Here is a 20159-nt window from a genome sequence, read left to right as displayed (position 1 = left end):
CCTAAGATAAGAATACTGCAATTGCAATAGTCTTAAGAAATACAGTGTATAAATAACTATACCTTATTTAAGAGTGCAAAAATATTTGGCTAGAATTTGCCCTGTAATGATACAGTGTTTGACCTTATTTTCCCCCTATTTTCCTCTGTAACTAAACAGTATCACAATATTCCCTAGGCCAGTGGTTCTCAACCTTTTTCCTTATCAGGACTCGTCCCCTTACCTCTCCAACCCTCCTTCCCCATAACCCGGACTTCTCTCCCATTTAGCAACATAGGAAGAGCTTTGTGGTTGCAATCCCCTGACATTTGTTTGGGTTTTCCACACTGAAAACCCATGCCCTAGGGATTCCCTATACTTCAGCAGGCCTGCCACAGGCTTTGCCTTCTCTCCTCTGCCAAGGGATAAATTGTTGGCTGGAGGGCCAGTGATAGGAGCACAAGAGGCTGCAGACAGGGCCCCTCTGAGCTCTGGCTCTCTCTTCTCCCTTCCCAAAACTATGTTCCGCTGTCTCCTCTGCCCCCTCCATTGGTCATAAGTGCTTGGAGAGTAGGAGCAACAAAAGGCCGCAAGAGCAAATGCTTCCCCTGTCACTGAACTCTTTGTTCTGGTTCAGAGAGCTCATTCCTTAGACAAGCACTGACCCAGGGTATGCAAAACCTTTCACCAGAGCAAGATGGCAGGTAACTAAGGCCTTGTCTACTCAGAAAAGTTGCACTGTTTTAATTATAGCAGTGACGTTAAAGCAATACAATCAACCTAATGGGGATGCAGTTATACATGTATTTACCCTGTTACTGCTTATTCTTATGGGAAGGGGAATACGCTATACTGGGATAAGGCGCTTTTAGAACAGTATAACTGTGTCCACACTAGGCGTCACATTCCTATAAAAACCTCATGATAAAAATTCACAGTGACAAAGTTATGCCGGTACAAAAATTGTGTGAAGAGCAGACCTAGGTACAGGGAATATCGAAAATACTGTTCAATGCTGGAAGTGTTCACTGAATTTCAGTGGGAATTGGGGAGCTAATTAGGCTCCTTTGAAATTCACAGCCATAACATCACCTAGGCTGTGTCTATACTTGGAAAGCTTTTGCCGGCATAGCTATGTCAGCTAGGAGTAGGATTTTTACCGACAGAGCTTTGTCAGCAAAAACACTGAGGGTAGGTGCAATTTTGCTGGTGTAATTTATGTCACTTGGGGAAACTGGAGTAAGCTGTACCAGCCAAAGTTCAGTTTTGCTGCTATCGCTGCATCAAAGCCTGTTAGTGCAGCATAGCTCCAGCTGCAGTGACTAAATTGTGACTTTGTTAGATCAGCCACTGTCCATGTTCCCTTTAATGCTACAGTGCTAAATGCCATACTTCTTCTTGTCTTGGTCCTCCTGATAGACTCAGGCTGGTGAAGCTGTAACCTTTGTGTATTTATTTCATCATGTAAATTAGCAGGTTTTCGCTGTTGCGGAATTATGTTTGCCAATAAAAAGGAGAATTCTTTGCTAGGCTGAAAGAGTTTGCTGGCTAAACATTGATTTTGAAGGCTTGGCTGCACCGACTGGATATTAACGTTCTTGTTTACCTCTCCCTTCTGTTTCTGACTTCTTGCCTATGAATTTAAATAACATTTAAGCCACCTTTACTCGGGCACAAACTTCTATTTTACAATAAACCCTAACCAGGTAACAGCAATATAAATCAATGTTAAGAGCAGATCCAGGGCTACGTGCTCCGTCCCACAGGTGGGGAAAGACTGCTGGATACATGCCATGAGCAGAACACAGATGAGTGGCATCCTGATTCCTCCCCCTGTGAGGAGGAGCTGGAGGCTGCACAAAGAAGCAAGGGCATACAGATATCAGTTCCTGTGGAGCCCTATGGTATACAATACAGATCAGGGAAATGGTGTCTCCCCATGGAGGGCCCTCACTCTTCTCACCAGCAAGTGGTCTTTAGTCCCCTGCCACACTTGCACCTCCTCCACCCTTTGAAGGGGGCAGAAGGTGTGGTGGGACAGTAAATAATGCTCAGTGTGGCATAAACTGCTTTCTGGCTATCTGAAAAGTATTGATAGGAGAGCCTGTCACAAGAGTGACAGCTCCAGGGCTCTATCTCCCTCCAGACCTGACAGAGCTCCCCCCAAACCTGTGGAACCCCCACCCTCTTTTACAGAGAAGTTTCCTGCTGCTTTGGGGTCCTATGTTCCTTTACCCTCTCCCATGTTCATCTCCACATCACACATCTGGCCTTTCACCTCCATCACCACCATTATTTCAATGGGAGCTACAAGGGTCAAAGAGAAGGTTCTGGTCCTTTAAGTGCAAGCTGAAATTATTTTTTAAAAATACAACCTTTAGGGAGTGAGAGCAGCTACAGAAAAGAAACAATGGATGGTAAGGACAAAGGGGATCAAATTCCAACAGTGTTGTTTTTCAAAGTGATTCTAAAAATGATATTGTGAGGTTCAATGTTTATTGTCTCTCAAGGAATCTACATTACATATGCTCCGTTTACAATGTTTTCCTCCTCCCCTACTTCTAGTTCTGCAGGCTCAACTGGGATCTAAAAGACAAGCTGTAGTCTTTCTGGCTTTCATACCACCACCGTAATATGAAGATTATACAATCAGAATTTAGTTAACATTTCTTTTGCTAAAACAAAAGCCACAGTAGAACGCAGTTCAATCCTACAGATGTATGTAAACTTATGTATAAACCTTATTTTCCTTGCTAAAGCAAGCAGATGTGACTGAATACACAAAAAGGACAAGATGCCATTTTAAAACAAAGTCACTTTGCTTGCCAGACCTGTACTTGAAATTAAGAGCTTTGAGAACCCTGGACAGAGATGTTCTCTGATTGGCAGTCAGTGATGTCATACCAGTGTCAATTACAGAAAGTAATGCCTGTATTTACTTTTTAAAAGAAATAATTATCTCTCTGAAATTGCAATAAGACACTCAGGACATCCCATTTCCAAGGGATTACACTGCACTTTTCAGGTAGTTAAAAGTTGCTGAGCCTTTTGACCTTGTGCCTTACTGGAGGCATTATCACACAGGAATGCACTGCTTGTCATGTGTGTCTTATTGCTTAAATAAAGGTCGGCCATTCAGCAATCTGATCTGCTGACATCAGGTTCCTCTGGCATGAACTGTTACAAGAAAATAACATGTATGTAATAAATTACACTATTAATTTGTTTATTATTTCATCTGGGAGATGGGATACATAAATAAAATTAAGAAACACTAGGGAAAATGTATGTCAAGCTCGAATAAAGGCATTTCTCAGGTCATTGCCTTAAACAGACATTTCATGCTAGGATAATGCTTACATAAGAAAAGTAAATCTTTGAACATTACAAATCTGAAGTCACTAGAGCTAATCATCACACCAGATGAGACCCTGGTTTGCTTTATCATAATAGTGTTCAACGTATAATGAAAATTAGGCAAGGTGAAAATTGATACCAAGAGCTCTTTTTAACAGCTAAGAAGTTAACACTATTAAATTGAAAATCAATATACGGTCCAAGTATTGATCAACAGAGCAGTGGCCTTTGGGATCTTGCCTCCGTGGAATGAATACCTTACAATCATTAGAGAAATTGTATCTCTACAAATATTTGTACATCTGCATTCGTTTATCTTGCATGATTAAATACAGACTGCTTCTGTTCTTCCTCTTTATCCTCTGGGGAAATTTATCATCAAAATTATTGTACAGTAGTCATTACTCTATCTTCACTTATAACCTGCCCTACATATTATTTTGGGCTGAAAAAATGATGCTTTGTGTAGTATTTCCTATAATAGTCTTAATCATTACATTTAAAAGATTGCTATACGGCAGCTTACACTGCATTAGAGAGAAATAAAGCGGAAGTCCATAGCTAAATGTTACAATTCTTATTCGGCTTTTGTTCCACAAATCATAACAATGCAATATTTCAATTCCTTAAAAGCTTTCCCTCACTAATTATGGAGACTCAGGGTTTTAGCCTCCTGCTCAGAAAGGGACACCTAGTGGCTTCTGTCTGATTTAGCTGGATAGTAGGGAAAGTAGGTGGCAAACAGAAGAAAGCTAGAAGGCAGTCTGCAATCAATTCAGAGGTAGGTAGGTGCCTTAAATCAATTTCATAGGGACCACACTCAGCTGCAAAAACCAGGCCGGTAAACAAAAAGGTAAAATATATTTTGCTATCTTTGTTTTACATTTTTGTTTAGGACAAAGAAAGAACAACAGATAGGGAGAGGAAGCAAGGTCTAGTGGTTAAAGTGAGTCAGATGATCTGGCCTTGATTCGCAGCCAATGATTTGATGTGTGACCTTGGGCAAATGATTGGACTACCCTCTGCCTAATTTACCCATGTGTAAATTGGGGATAATAATGCTTTGCTCACAGTGATGCCTAAGGCTAGATTAATTAAGGTTTATGAAGTGTTTTGAGATCCTTGTATAGAATAATGCAAAGTATTATTATGGTTTTAAAAGTGATGAATAGCATATATAAAAAGATTTAAAATAACTTCCCTTCTGAGCTTCTGGGAAAAGATTTTTTAATATTAATCTGAAACTAAGGATACAGTCATTCTTGAAACACAGAACCCTAATAGCAAGGACAGAAGGAATTCTTGAAGAAGGACAGAAGGAATTCTTCACGTATTATAATTGATGAATATGCCTAGAGTAATATAAGGCCCACTGCAGATGCTCCATGTGCTAAATTCCTATTGGCTTTATGAACAAATAAAGGCTGCAGGAATTAACCCACAGGGTCATCAATAAACAGAATGTGCAACTTCCATTAACTAGTTAATGGGTCATATTTTATAACACCAGCAAATGCAATGGGGCTGTTACTATAAGCAACTAACACTGAGGAGAATATTTTTCCAGAGTTTTAATATACCAAATTCATAACAGAGTCTGCAGGTCTTTGTTGAGTCTTTGCTTTTATCAGTACTCAACTTCATCTGCCATTGTGTAGTCTGTTCACACAGCATTATTAAGTTCCTCTGAAGTTCCTCCGCCTTCTCTGGACTTGATAAACCTAAATATCTGTGTGCCATCTGCAGATTTGGCCACCTCACTGCTCATCCTCCATTCCACATCATTAATAAGTTTATTAAACAACACTGGAACTAACGAGGCCTCCTGCTGTTGACTTCTAACCATGAAGAAAAGTGCCCATTTATTACTACTGTTTCTTGATTTTCAGCCTCTTTTTGATCCATGACAATACTTTGCCTTTCACCCTACTACTTATTTAGTAGCTTCTTAAGAAAGACCTTACCAAAGGCCTTTTGAAAGTCTAAATAATTATATACACCAATTCTCCTTTATCCACTATTTTACTGACATGTTCTGAGACTAATAGATTAATGAGACATGATTTTCTTCTGTAGAAGCCATGTCAGTTAGATCCTATCATATCATGATCTTCCAGGTGTATTGTTTTTTTTAATCATCATTTAGCCAGTTTACCAAGTACAGATGAAAGGCTTACTGGTCTGTAATGAGCCCTGGATCATCTTTGTTTCTTTTCTTCTTGCCATTCTCCCCTTTCCATCTCCCAAGCAGCCGGTCCTTGGCATCTTTGCAAAGGACATGGAGGAAGGAAGACAATGTGAGGAGGAAGGTGCTGAGCTAGAGCTAATCTCTTAGTCACTGGGACCAGGAAGTGCCCTGCAACCTGACACATAAGAGGTTTCAGAATGGTAGAAGTCAAGGTTGAGATCAGTTGCTTCCTTTTCCTTGATTTCATCATTGGACTTAAGGCATACAAATTAGTCTTCAGTTTTTTCCTTTTAACCACTGATAATTTGTAAACCAAGACACCGGACGCCAGCAAATGTTCCAGAACCATCCTGATCAATCTTTTTAAAGAGCCTCCTATAACTGAAGGGACTGTGCTAATTAGCCATGCAGCACCCTAGAGAGGCAAATGAATACATGTAAACCTCACAGCTGGAAAGACATCCAACACCATATAATAGGAGTTCTTCAATGCCAAAAATGATACTCACTCTTTTCCAGCAAAGTATGCTATTAATTTTAACGGGGTTTTCATGGCAGATCCTGTTTGGGGGGCATGATATTTTCTGTGTCCTTTTGCCCTATGCTGCCATTTTACGTGTATAAAAAGCTGCAGACTTGCAATCAGCTGCAAAGATGGTCAGCAGCAGTAGAGATCTCACCCAAGGGGACTCTACCCTGGGCTCAGGGATGTGTGAAGATCTCCAGTTGCAGGGCTCCAGATGATCAGGGACAATTGTAGGTAAGTCAGGGTTATGGCCAGTGGACCCACACACTACACAAATACATTGAGCTAAAACTTCCAGATGAGAGGGAGCAGCAGGGCATCATCAAGTGTGCCATCCTAATGTAATAGCAGTCCCAAGCCCCCTTCTGCGTGTAGCAAAAAAAATGTGTGTGGTTTTACTCCATTCCCAGAATTTGGCCCCAAAAGTTTAATGAGATTCTTATAGAGCCAATAGGTCCACACACAGATTTTTTTGTTTTCTTTTGGTGGGTCTATTAGTGGGAAAAATTGGTCTCCCCAAATCATACAGGGCAACCCAACAATCAAAAGAACTACAGACAGCCTGAAACCCAATTGCAACACACACACTGAACAAAGAGAGGACAGAGTTAAGCCGACGTTGTGGGTGTTTTTTTGTTTGTTAGATTATTTGTTTTGGGGTCTTTAAGTAGCATTTTAATTCTTTGACTTAGTGAGAACATTTAATATGGCTTGTTTGTGTTCTACGACACTGATGCTGCTGGGGGTTCTCTTCTGCTTTAAATACCAATATTATCTGTGTCTAGAGTATACACAGATAAGGCCTACCTACCGCAAGAGTATGAAAACAATCAAAATTAAATTTTAAAAATATGTATGCCTTACCTGAAAGGTCCTTCTAGAAAATGGTGCATGGGGAGTACGCTTGGAACAACATGAAGACAATGCTCACGGTCAGCATTCCAGGATGCTTATTCAAATGGAGACCAGACCATAACATGGTTCTGTACCCATTATTTTTCAGATACTTTTTGGCATTACGAAGTTAAAACTTTCTTACTTTAAAATATATCATGCATTAGATTATTAGTAACAATTTTAGCTGTTTAAGACAACTTTCCTTAGGGCTTGCCGTTTTACTGTTATGAACTTTTGCCGGTGGAATGAAACCCAGGCTGATCACGGCACAACTTATAAGGGGACAAATATTTTCATATTTATCTGCTAACACCACAGCACAGCTTTTCCCAAGAATTTCCTGCACATTAGCAGTATTACAGTGTCATTTTTTAGGCAATCCATGTAGGATTAAGTTCCTGCCTATATTTGGGAAATTTTCCAAATAAACCTGGTTCAACGCTACCAGTATTAGCAGCATGGGACACTCTAGAGTGGATGGGCTGTCCACATTTTTAATACTGTTCATCAGATGGGCACTGATCAGGGTTATATAACGGGGTGTTGAAACCGTGGAAGTAGCAGCGTGTACATGAGACCAGCCATCATAAAGCCAATGGAGCAACTGCGATAGCAACAATTGGAAAGTTTTAGAAAGACACAAATCCTGGTCTCTTGCACCAAGCCAGGAGATCTGGGTTCTGTTCCACAATTTTGCTGTGTGACCTTGTGGGGAGACGAATGTCTTCATGTTTATCAAGCGCTATAAGATCCTGCTATAGACTTGCAAAGTAGTCTTCCTAATGATAACAGCACTCTCTTTTTAGCAGTGGAACAGCACACATTCATTTCTCCGAAAAAGTGGTGGTGCGTAGTCTGCTTCATGAGTGACATGCACTAATGGAACCAATATCAAGGAATAATGTGCTCCCATTAGCACATGTAGCTGTGAAATAACATTTTTTTTAAACACATTGGGCCCAATTCTCCTCTCATCTTCACTGATGCTACTCCATTACATTTAATGAAGTTACTCATCATTTGTACCTCTGAAAGTCAGAGAAAACTCATTCCTGAGTAGTGTCACCCAATGCCAGAAATTGCAATGGGGCAGGAAGTTGGGTCATCACCATCTCCAATGGATAGCTTCCAAAGTGGCGCTCTATAAATGTTTAGAAAAGGTAGTTGTGAATTAGTTCCATGTAAATATTATTGATTCTACTATAAATTTTGATTGTGAATTGCTATTTGTTAAGTTTTATTGCAACACATCTTGTATATAGGGGAGGCCTATTTTCATCTCATTTATACTGGTGTAAATGAGGAGTATTTCCAAATAAATGAATGAAGCTGTACTATAATTATTAGTAGTACAGAGGAGTGTGTCACTGGGTACTCACTCACCACAGGTGGTGCCTCCTCCTGGCTGTTCTGGGGATTAGCTCTCTTCCAGTTCCGACACCTGCCCATGAAGGATCTCCCCCATGTTGTCCTCTCTCTCACCCTGTGGTCCCTCTCACAACGGGCGGTGCAGCTTCCTCTTTGTGACTCAGCCCTCCAGATAGGTCACTGTGGGGTTTATTCTTCCAAGATATCGCGTCTCACTGGATTCACTGTCCAGGCAATACCACTCCATCAGTGGCTGGTAGGGAATCCTGGGCCTGCCCACTACTCCAGGTTCCAGCCCAGGGACCCTATAACATGCAGCCAAGGTCTCCTCAGTCCCTGACCTTGCTGCTCTCTTCCTAGGCTGCTTCCTACCCATCTCTCACAGGCTCTCTTTTCCACCCTTCTCTCTTTCGGGTATGCCCTTCCCTCAGGGCCAGGCTCCTTTTCTTTCCCTGGATTCATCCCCTTCCCTTTCTAATGCACTAAGGATAGCTACAGACTTCCTCACTGCAGCCATTTCTCTTGCCAGCTTCCTGGCTTTATACTAGCCCAGGACATACCTGCTCAGCTGGGCCCTATCTTCCAGTCAGGGATTGTTTCTCCAGCCTAATCCCCTCATGTATGGCCCAGCACACTAAGCAGCCCTTTCCCCAGCCACTCCGGGACCGGTGCAGGGTGAACACTGGATCACAAAGTGCCTGTTGTACTAGACGCTGTGAAAACACATAGCGAGAGACAGTGCCTGCCCCTCCCTGTGCTAAGACCTTATCCTCTAAACACACAAGATAGACAAAGGGTGGAAGGGGAAACAGAGGCACGGAGAGATGAAGTGAGGCCACACAGCAGCTTGGTGGCAGAACCTGGAGTAGAACCAATGGCTGTAAGGCCAGCATCAGGCTTTTGTAATAATAACATGATGAGATCGCCACCTTCGGTTATTTTCAGCAGAACACTTTTACGCTCCCACACTGATCAAACACTCATGTAAAATCTGTATTGGTCATACCAGCCATGACTCTGCTCACATACACATGACACCAGCATTAGTCCAGTGATTGTACGAAGTCACTCCTGACTGACAACAGTATCAGAAGAGTATCAGGCCCACAGGGAAAATCCACATTGTCTAATAAGCTGCAAATAATGAGAGACCATTGTATGAAACTGAATTCTTGCTGATTATATGTTTAATTACCAGTTGTGATTATTTTATATTGACATTTCTGTGCAGTACATATCTAGTTTTAATCTACAGCCAGGGGATGGGAGTTCTTGCAACAATTGTAATTTTACATTATAACTTTAAAAAAAAACCTTTCGGTAAATGTATAATTGTTTTTTAACTTTAAGATTCTTTCATTTAAACTTAAATGCAGGCAACACAAAGGCCCATTCCAATGTGGGACAATTACTTTGTCAATGTATAATGGAAACCTTGCTTGCCAGAAAGTGGTCCTTTAGCACTTGTGAAATGTGCATGCAGAATTCTAAACCATAGGACAAGTCACCCTTCACTAACAGGTACCACACCACAATATTTGAGATGACACTGTTATTTCTTATGCTAAGTTTAGGGAAACCCTGGAATCTCTCTCACACCTCTGCATAGTAACTGTTAATAAGTTTTAGCTCTTTAATAGTGATCATATATGAATCAATTTGTTTAGATCGTATCACTCCTCAAGAGGAGAAGTCGAAGATCTCACATGATTAGCTGGAGTTGGCCACTCTGAAGAGGTCCCACTAGATGTAGTCAGAAAATGGGGATTTCTTCCACAGAAAATGTAGAGGAAAACACACACACATCATTTTCCTCAAAGCTTTGCATGGGAAATTTAGACTTTTTAGCAAAAATTAAAAATGTAAAATATTTCTGTTTTGGAAATGCCACTGCAGTGCCTCCTGGAAGTTAAGCATCAGAGGGGTCGCCGTGTTAGTCTGGATCTGTAAAAGTGGATGGGCTGTCCACATTTTTAACACTGTTCATCAGATCTTTTTAAGCTCTTCTATTTCTTTGTAACTGCCTTCCAATGTGGCACAAAATCCCCACTAGAAAATAAACATCAGAATAACGAGCTTTCCTTATTTAATTCACCAAATCGGCACAATAAGCTCATGTTTGAACAAAAAATAAAGAGGGAACTTGCTGCTGTGCCAGAACAGCAGCACAATCAATTTTAATTAGCATTGCTCATTGTGGGAAATGATAAGGTATCAGTCATAGTAATTGGTGGTGTTGACAATTAGTCAAAGTCATAAACATCTCAAGACCTAGGACAAAAAAAGGCTTGCTGAATTTTAAAGATTTGGATAGGGAAAAGCTTACTATGAAATTCCTTAATTTTTGCATAGCCTGAACACATTGCTTGGATTTCTGATCTGTTAGTTTTCCCCCAGAACACAAGAGCTGTAACACAACATATCCAAACATGACAAGCACTTGATCAGTGGGGCTTTCTATTTCAATTTGCTGTAAGCCAGGTGGCTTTTAACACATCGCCCTTCCATCTCCTCATGTAGCTTAACTGCTGAACAGGGCTATGTCCCCACTTATGGATCATTCCTTTGGTTTCCATTCACCCTATGCGAGATTCACTTTCCAAACCAAGCCAGATCTGGTTAGTCATTTGCAGGACTGAGTGGATCAGAAATTGCTCCCAGCTGATAGAAATGCCTTCAGTAAGTGAACTGGAACAATTCCACATCCAATATGCTCCCATGCTGGAAAATAAGCTTTTTATGTGCATAGACCTAGAGGTGGAAGTCATCCATACAGCTAATTAAATATAAGCAACTGCTGCTTTCAGGTAGTTCCAGGACCACATCTCTTCAGGGTCAACATTAGCAATTGCTTAGGTTTATTAGAAGCTCAGATGTCATTCAAAGCTCATGATAACTGATCAACAAACAAAACTGTGCTAAACAAAAATATTTAGGTCTATATACTGGTCTCATTTATACTCCTCCTAACCCACTGGCCTCTGCCTATATGGGCTTGTCTTCTCTGAAATAGATAGTATACTCGAGCTGGCCTTGCTTGAGTGAGAGTGACCACACTGCAAAGCTACATTCAAACCTCACAGAGTGACTGCATTAACAGCTAGGTCCAAAGTCAGCAGCCCTGGAGCTTCAACCTTTAGCCCATCACAACCCAGCTAGCTGGAGCTTAAAACCCCATTTAACTTGAGCTAGAGATTTGTGGGGGGGGGGGGGGGGCCCAGGGTCGGGTGAGGAGCAAAACTCAAGTTATAGCTCGAGCTAATACTGCAGTGAAGACACGCTCTCTAAATTCACTATGTAACTACCTGCAGAAACAGAACTTGCATTTGAAATGATGGCCCATGGTTCTGTTATGCAACAGAATAAAGCAGAGAGAGACTACTTGTATTGCCCTTGTGATGCTTGCCAGAGGTACACAGGCTTGCAAGGCACGTCACCACAACCTGTCCTTAGCATGAAGCAGTCTGCGGTGGATCAACTCCTTGACACCACCAGCCTCTGGCAACACAAGCACTGGCTTCTGGACCCCCACAAGCCTCGCTCTTCCTGCACAGGTTAGAGACACGCCATCCTCTGAGCCCCCCGAATGTACCCTGTAGCATCTAGCCCCTTATCCACTGAACGCTCACAGAATCATCCCAAATGAACAGTACACACCAACTTGTAAAGTTCAGCTGAGGACCATCACTTTGCTTAACACTACAACACTTAGGTATATTTACAATGAAAACACTGATAAGTTTCTTATCAAAGAACAGAGATTCAAATGACAGTGAGTAAGAATATTGGAAACAAATGGTTACATACAAACCAAAATCTTGACACGCTTTCTACAGTCTAAACTTAACAAGTAATGTCCTGTCTAAAAAAGTTTCTCACCCACAGTTGTCTCCAGGGTTTTCAACCAAGCCTGGCTAAGACCCGTTTTTCATGAGGCAAACTCGCCATCAGTTTACTTCCTCAGAGAAGGGTGATGGAGTGTCTTCTTAGCCCCCAAATATGGTACAGCAAATCTTTGATATGCATTTCCAGATAGGGTCCCCCACCCACCTCTGTTTTTCTCTTCCCGTTAGTTTCTTTCTTTAAAGTTCTCACAATACTTCATTTGCATTTGGTTCAGACTGGTGAGCGGCGACCAATTATGAACCACACAATGCTTATTGAACATATTTTAAATATATATATAAATATATATATGTATATATATATATGTATAAAATAGGTTTAAATATTTTATATTCAATAATATAAATATTAAATAATATTTAATATATTAAATAAAATATGTATAAATATGTTTATATATGTATAAAATATGTTCATATTTTATACATATATAAAATATGAACATATTTTAAATATATATACATAACTTCTTACATAGTATATGCACATGCATTTTACAAGGATATTGGTAAGAACATACTGGGTCAGACCAAAGGTCCATCTAGCCCTGTATCCTGTCTTCCGACAGTAGCCAATGCCAGTTGCCCCAGATAGAATGAACAGAACAGGTCATCATCAAGTGATCCATCCCGTCGCCCATTTCCAGCTTCTGGCAAACAGAGGCTAGGGACACCATCCCTGTCCAGATGATGACCATAGTGACACAGACTTTTCTTAGAGACCTCACATGACATGCTTTTGGTGAGCTGCAATGCTAATACCAGACTCAGGAGATTCCTGTAACCTCTATGCACTCCCCCCATGCCCCCCGCCAGTTGGCACAAAGAGGTTCCTGGGTCACAGTGCTTAATTCAGAAGAGAATTGGACGATTTTACATGTCAGTGGTCAAGTAAAGCCATAAGATTTTTATACAGATTAAAAACAGCAAAAAGGTGGATGGCTTCTATTATCCACATTTTTCAGATGGGAACAAGTAAGACACACAGGAAGTGAGTGTCTGAGTCCAGGAGTTTTTTGTCTACTAAAATGAAATATTACTGTAATATCCCTGATCTGTGAAGGACTTTGATCCACTGATGGGTGGTGGTGCACTTAATGCCTTTGTCCTACAACACCTCATGATGACATGCTTTCGAATTAGATTAAGCAACCTGTAACGTATACTGACAAAGGTTCTGCTAAATTAAGGGACTTTCTGATCGCTCACTCTAAATGGCTGAGAATTTTTAGGTGCCACATGAATTTGTTAATGTTTGTTTTCCAAAGAAACCTCAGTTACATTTCAATTTATTCCCCCTCACCTCCACCTTCCCCTTCATTTACTGCAAATTTTGATGCATAACAAAATGACAAACACTTTCTGGTGCTGCCACGTTTCAAAAATAGCTCAGCCGCCTTGCATAACATGTGACTCATTTATTCTTTTACCCAGTTTAATATATTGCTACAATCCAAATCAGGCAAAAATGACAAGATATTTTCTTCTGACATAGATACTTGCTACCAAGACATGGACATTTTTTTCCTCCAGTTTATGACACCTGCCACTCACCATCACTAAGCACATATAATTATGTTGTTATAAAGACAGTGTAAATCTCTCTAATGACACAATGGGAGAAAGCCTGCTTGCCTGCCTCCCTCACCAAGGAGCACTATTGCCATAAGTGCCAAAGTACAAGACTCCCCAGCAAAACAATTTAGATTAAAAGCAAAGAAACTCTGACTTACATTCCCACCTCAAGACACCCCCTCAGGCAAAAACCTGAATAAGAAGAGAGGCCTTGCAACTGTGCTCTGAAAGATAAACACTATTTTCAAGGTCAATTTCCTATGACATTCAGTGCTCATCATTTTCTGCCCAGCTTCATAGATTATCATTTGAAATGGATTTATACCTTCCCTGTATTAGTTTGCACTTCATTTAAAAGTGTGGGTTTGGATTTGTTTCTCTGCTTCATACACACAAGCTGTAACAAGACCACAAGGCTCAGCTGGGTTTCAATTGACTAAAATGACTATTCAGTAACGCAGCATGTTATAAACGCCAAAGCAAATCAAGAGGAGTCGGGCACACCGTTTCTTCCCCACTGTTAGTGATATTGTTTTAGACGGGATATCTTGTCTTTTTTTTTATGTTGTGGAGCTTTGATTTTCAAGAAAATGTTTTAATAGCCTCTAATAGAAAACAAAAAGTTGTATTTAGCACTTCTCCAAGATTTGAAATTCCTCTTGCAGACTGGCAGCACGCTCACTTTAGGTAAGATTAAAGCTGACAGAGATGAAACTGTGCTGGCCCACGTCCCTGGGCTTGCTCCAGGGCCTCTAATCTGCATTTCATCACGATGTGAGCACATGTTCCCATTATTGGTACACTCATCTGCATCACTCTGAATGTTAATCACATGCTAACCCAATTTCCTCAACGAATTTATTACTTACTGTTCATTAAAGTTCATGAAACCTAATGTGAGCCCGAAATAAGCAGAACAACCTTAACAAGTAGTTCTTAGCTACAGAGAAACTCAGACTCGGTAATATAAGCCCCAGGGTCTAACACTTAAAATGTATATATCAAACTCTTTCATATATTCCTTATGTGCACAAACGTGTGTGTGTATGTGGGCGGGGCGGGGCAGGGCAGGGCTGGGGGCTGAAAGACTATAATAGTATTACAGTTGGCATTCTTGATAGGGTCCTGATTAGCCAATCAAAAGTCCTTGCTTTAACTCTTAGCTTCAGTGAATTGACAGGGAGCATACTAAAGGGTGAAGCCAGAAAGGATGTTTTGTCCTGCTTTTCCTCAGGAATTATTTATTCCTAGTGGCTCTGATCCTTCCACCACATGCTTAACATTAAACACGTAACTAGTCCCATGGATTTCAATGAGACTGCTATCAAGCTTAGGAGTTAAGCCCAGGCATAAGCTTGGGGACTGTGTCTTCTGAATAAGAATCATAGACTATCAGGGTTGGAAGGGACCTCAGGAGGTCATCTAGTCCAATCCCCTCCTCAAAGCAGGACCAATCCCCAATTTTTGCCCCAGATCCCTAAATGGCCCCCTCAAGGATTGAACTCACAACCCTGAGTTTAGCAAGCCAAATGCTCAAACCACTGAGCTATCCTTCCCCCCAAAGGAGACAATACAAAACAGAACTAATGAAATGGGAGTTTTTTAGAGCGCATCAAACTTGAATAGATTTATTCTATGGTATTTTAGATCACTTTAGCCATGTTCTCATATCTTCTGTGACCAAATACATATGCTCGGCAATTACTCAAGTGGAACAGAGTTTTTGGAAAGATGTGATGCAGGAAAATCGGCCTAATAAATGGGAACCCACCTGTCTTCATTACTAGAAATGTGTCTGCTGCACAATCTCAATAAATGACAAAGGTAAACATAACAGCAGCATCTGTGCGGTATCCATGGCAAGTCTGACTGATAAGAACATACACTGGAAAGTACATACTTTTTGATGCAACAATCGCCACTGAAGGTGTCCTAACTCTCTTGACACACCAGGATTGGAAAGCTACATGGAACCACATGACATTTCAAGGGAAACACTAGCACAAAAATGGGCTTGGAAAGAGCATTTCAGGCAGGGAAAACTGTGACTGACAAATTTTCTGTGCCTAAGAGATTTCACAGGATGCAAGGTATTCAGGCGGGCACTTAAGTGCATGCTTAACTTTAAATGCTTGAGTAGCTCCATTGGAGTCAACGGCACTACTTACATGCTTAAAATTAAGTGTATGCTTAAATGTACTGCTGAATCAGATCTCAAAGCAGTTGCATTTGATTCTCTCTCTTTGGAAGGAGGCAATGAAATGTATTCTAATCAACAGTTACAATAATCATTGGTGTCTACATCACTAATGAATTCTGTGCATTTTAAATCATCTGAATTTCTTACAACAATCCCTCAAAATCGTGTGAGCACACCTCTACAACCATGTTGAGTCCCCAGTGTAAAGGGCTAAAACACTCCAAAAGATTTTATGATTGAAATATTCAATCAGATAATACTAGTGCTAGGATAATGAAGCCTTTGGAGGATTTGTTTCATCAAGGGTAAAATAATTTTCAAAGAAGCAAACGTCTCTGGGGGAAAAAAATACACCGACTTCTTGCCAAAGAGGATTATTTCTACAAACCAGAAAACGACACCTGTTGGCAGTTTAATGCTAATGTGAAGTCTGTTTCTAGGCTAAAAATTATGCATCAAGAGAAATATAAATATAATTTTTGTTCACAGCTGTGTAAACGAAAACACATCTGTTAAGAAAAGGAGTTACAGATGTCTATTATCCATTATTCAAAATTTCCACAGCTACTGAATTAATCTCTGTTGAAATTAGAAATTTACTATTTTTTTAATTAAATCAATTTGCATTTTGTGGCTAATTAAATAATAGAAAACCATAGAGAGGAAGGACGGTTTTGTGATTAAGGTGCTGGACTAGGACTCAAGAGATCATGACTCAATTCTTGATACTGCCACAGCTTTCCTAAGTGATCCTGGAGTTACTCCCTCTGGGCCTCAGCTCTTCATTTGTAAAAAGGGGCTAGTAATATCTCCACTTAGGGTGACCAGATAGCAAGTGTGAAAAATCAGGACAGGGGGTGGGGGGTAATAGAAGCCCATATAAAAAAAAAAGCCCCAAATATCGGGACTGTCCCTATAAAATCGGGACATCTGGTCACCCTTCCTCCGCTCTCCCACTCTGTCTTATCTATTAGACTGTAAACTCTTCAGGGAAGGGACTCCCTCTTACTATGTGAGCACACAGTTCTTACCACAATAGGGCATCAATCTGAGCTGGAGTTTGTTGGTACTGTTCTAATATAAATTAATGACAACTACCACTACCCATGACCTTTAGCATATAACATTAGTACAACATATTGGTGGAGCATATCGCCATCATTTTGTGTGGCACGGGGTACTATGCAAGGAGTGTAAAATAGTGATTAGACTAAACATCTGGGATTCAGGACTTCTGGCTGGGATGATTGAACCTTGGCAGTTCTTTGTGAAAAGAAGAGACGCAGAGAAAGAGTCTCTATCATGCATAAAGAGTCTCTATCATGCGTAATATCTGTCTCTCAGGGAATGAAGAAAATCTTTCGATTAATATGATTCAAATCTAAAGGGGATTTTTCCTCCTGAAAAGTACTCTGTTTGCAAGGCAAATCCCAAATCTTAAGTCTTAGAGTCAGCACAGAGTTACTGTATTGTACGCCAACATTGCCCATGGTACATGATCCCTTGGTATTTTGAATTCAGTACAAGACATTGTTAGACACAACAGGCTCTGCTTTTGGCCTAGTTTCTTCCTTTTCCTATGTTGTTCTATAAAGCGTGGTATTATAGAACATTGTATTTTCACAATCAGGGGAGAAATTCTGATTCCATTTAAGTTAAGTGAGTTTTGCTACTTGAATTCAGTGGCCAGGATTTCACCCCAGATCTTTATTGTTGGGACTGTAGAATGTGTGAGATTTACATATGAATGATCAGAAAATAGGGTTTATTTATCTTGGAAAGGAAAATGTGTAGAGGGAACTTAAAGGGATTATTTTTGAGTACAGTAAAAACTAAGCAATACCTCCCCTCCCCTTTTATTGTCACATCAGAGTGCAAAAAGGTGACTTGAAAGGAATGGAAGGGACAATTAACACACAAAGAAAATACTTCTTCACATAGTATGTAGCCTAGACACCGTCATGATGGGTTTCTAGATATTAAGGTGACGATCACCTTAGAAATCCATGGAGAGATACACACACTTCACAGAATGTGTGGATTTTACTGGGATTTTCAAGAGGCCTTGATAACTTTTATAACCCATAAGAATATTTATAACTATACATAGTTTATAGGAGTAATAAAGTGTTTTAGGACATAAGCAGGAATAAAGAAGCAATTTAGCATCCCTCCATGTACAGGACTGTACAATTGCCAGATACATCATAGGAGATTTTTACCTTCCTCTGAAGCACCAGGAGTTGCCCATTGTCAAAGGCAAGTTTACAGGACTTGATGGGTCAATGATTTCTTACAGTCAGGCAAAACCTATGTTCTGCTTCTCTGTTAATTATCCTTCAAACAAATTACCTACAGGGATATTTTCTCTGTTCGATGTTTTAACGTTCATTAAGAGCTCTTATGGTCTCTGTGTCTCTATATGTATTTATTCAGAAGTGTACTACATGAATTCACTTGGTCACATTTTCAAAAAGTTGCAGTATATTTTTATTACCTGTTTTACATTAGACAAGCATGAAATGTAATGGTTACTGTTGGATACAACAACACAATTTTACTATAGTAATTAGTCAATGCTTGTACAGTGATTTGAAGCTGTAAACCACTATAAGTGCTCAGTATTATTTGGTACATTCTGTATAAAATGTTCTAACCTTCTGAATGCAACTCACAAAATGAGTTGTTATTCTGTGTGCAAGATGCATTATGTTAACCAAGTTTTCATCATAGAATCATAGGACTCAAGAGGCCATCTAGTCCAGTCCCCTGCACTCATGGCAGGACTAAATATTATCTAGACCATTCCTGACAGGTGTTTGTCTAACCTGCTCTTAAATACCTCCAATGATGGAGATTCCACAACCTCCCTAGGCAATTTATTCCAGTGCTTAACACCCTGAAAGTTAGGAAGTTTTTCCTAATGTCCAACCTAAACTGCCCTTGCTGCAATTTAAGCCCATTGCTTCTTGTCCTATCCTCAGAGGTTAAGGAGACTAATTCTTCTCCCTCCTCCTTGTAATAACCTTTTATGTACTTGAAAACCGTTATGTCCCCTCTCAGTCTTTTCTGTTCCAGACTAAACAAATCCAGTTTTTTCAATCTTCCCTCATAGGTCATGTTTTCTAGACCTTTAATCATTTTTGTTGCTCTTCTCTGGACTCTCTCCAATTTGTTCACATCCTTCCTGAAATGTGGCACCCAGAACTGGACACAATACTCCAGTTGAGGCCTGAGTAGAGCGGAAGAATTGCCTCTTGTGTCTTGCTTACAACACTCCTGCTAATACATCCGAGAATGATGTTTGCTTTTTTTGCAACAGTGTTACACTATTGACTCATATTTAGCTTGTGGTTCACAATGACCCCCAGATCCCTTTCTGCAGTACTCCTTCCTAGGCAGTCATTTCCTGTTTTATATGTGTGCAACTGATTGTTCCCTCCTAAACGGAGTACTTTGCATTTGTCCTTATTGCATTTCATCCTATTTACTTCAAATCATTTCTCCAGTTTGTCCAGATCATTTTGAATTTTAATCCTATCCTGCAAAGAACTTGCAACCACTCCTATCTTGGTATCATCCGCAAACTTTATAAGTGTACTCTCTCTAACATTATCTAAATCATTGATGAAAATGTTGAACAGAACCAGACCCAAAACTGATCCCTGAGGACCCCACTCATTATGCTCTTCCAGCATGACTGTGAACCAGTGATAACTACTCTCTGGGAATGGTTTTCCAACCAGTTTTGCACCCACCTTATAGTAGCTCCATCTAGGTTGCATTTCCCTAGTTTGTTTATGAGAAGGTTGTGTGAGACAGTATTGAAAGCTTTACTAAAGTCAAGATATACCACATCTACCGCTTCCCCCCACCCATCCATAAGGCTTGTTACTCTGTCAAAGAAAGCTGTCAGGTTGGTTTGACACGATTTGTTCTTGACAAATCCATACTGACTGTCACTTATCACCTTATTATCTTCTAGATGTTTGCAAATTGAGTGCTTAAACATTTACTCCATTATCTTTCCGGGTACTGAAGTTAAACTGACTGGTCTGTAATTCCCCGGGTTGTCCTTATTTCCTTTTTTATAAATTGGCACTATATTTGCCCCTTTCCAGTCTTCTGAAATCTCTCCCGTCTCCCATGACTTTTCAAAGATAA

At 40.3% G+C, this 20159-nt stretch overlaps 1 protein-coding gene across 19 annotated transcripts in view; it reads right to left on the bottom strand.

Annotated features, from left to right (window-relative positions):
- DAB1 (DAB adaptor protein 1) overlaps nt 1–20159 on the bottom strand; it is a 758910-nt gene that overhangs the window by 371271 nt on the left and 367480 nt on the right. The window lies entirely within an intron of this gene.

Source organism: Lepidochelys kempii, chromosome 8 (assembly GCF_965140265.1).
Source record: "Lepidochelys kempii isolate rLepKem1 chromosome 8, rLepKem1.hap2, whole genome shotgun sequence".
In the NCBI taxonomy this organism is placed as follows: domain Eukaryota; kingdom Metazoa; phylum Chordata; order Testudines; family Cheloniidae; genus Lepidochelys; species Lepidochelys kempii.
This window is presented reverse-complemented; position numbering and strand designations above follow the sequence as displayed.